The following is a 1,371-nucleotide window of genomic DNA, read 5'->3' on the forward strand; positions in this document are numbered from 1 at the left end:
CCATCAATTTGGGGACAATCTAGATCCAACAATACAATAACCAAAGTGAAAGCTTTATTACCAGAAAGGATGGCCAAAGAGGAGTATAATCTGGATCTACTTCTTCCTCCTTGAGTTCTTCTACCTTCTCCTTCTACTTCTTGCTCAAGAATGCACCAAAATTCCTTCACAAGGCAAAGATCACTCACACACACTTCAAGGAGACTAGGGTTTTGGGAATAGGTCTCTGAGAGGTGAAGGAGGTTGGCTTGGGGCTATAATGGTGTTTAAATAGGGTAAATACCCTGAAAATTAGTGCTTCATCCAGACTGGCGGACTCGCCGAGTCGGGAATAATAGACTCGCCGAGTCACCAAGCTAAATCCACGTGCAGACCCGCTGCTACTCGACAAGTTAGGCTATTGACTCGTCGAGTAGCTTCTAAAAAAAGAAGTATAATAATAATAAATGCGTACCAGCAACGGGGCGTTACAACTCTCCCCCACTTATCTTAGACTTCGTCCTCGAAGTCTGCTGTCTCTGGATCTAAAAATAACTCCGGATAATGCTCCCTCATCTCCTCATCGGTCTCCCATGTCCACTCTGAACCCTTCCGGTGTTGCCACTGCACCTTCACTAGCTGAACCACCTTGTTCCTCAAGGTCCTCGTCTTCCGATCCAAGATCACAACTGGTCTCTCGATGTAATTTAGGCTGCTGTCAACCTGAATATCCTCCAACGGTACAACTGCTGACTCATCCACCAAACACTTCCCTAACTGCGACACATGGAAAGTGTTGTGAATCTAGCTGAGCTCTGCTGGAAGATCTAACCGATAAGCAACCCGACCCACCCGGGCCAAAACCCTAAAGGGACCAATGAATCTGGGGCCCAGCTTGCCCCTCTTCCGGAACCTGATGACACCCTTCCAGGGTGACACTTTCAGGAGGACCATATCGCCTACCTGAAACTCCAAATCAGAACGCCTCCTATCGGCGTAACTCTTCTGCCGACTCTGAGCAGTCTGGAGCCGGCTACAAACCTGTTGTATCAACTCTGTGGTCTTAAGCACCACCTCAGTGCTCCTGATGACTCTCTGACTGACCTCACCCCAGCAGATTGGGGTCCTACACTTCCTCCCGTAGAGCATCTCAAAGGGAGGCCGGTCTATACTGGAGTGGTAACTGTTGTTATACGAAAGTTCCGCTAATGGAAGGTACGTATCCCAACTGCCACCAAAATCTAGGACACATGTCCGAAGCATGTCCTCGAGAGTCTGAATCGTCCTCTCGCATTGCCCGTCCGTCTGAGGGTGGAAAACGGTGCTGAAAAGGAGACGAGTCCCCATCTCGTCATGGAACTGCTTCCAAAACCTGGAAGTGAACCGGACGTC

The sequence above is a fragment of the Lactuca virosa genome, chromosome 5, assembly GCF_052849685.1.
Source record: "Lactuca virosa cultivar CGN04683 chromosome 5, Lactuca_virosa_CGN04683_v6, whole genome shotgun sequence".
Lineage (NCBI taxonomy): Eukaryota > Viridiplantae > Streptophyta > Magnoliopsida > Asterales > Asteraceae > Lactuca > Lactuca virosa.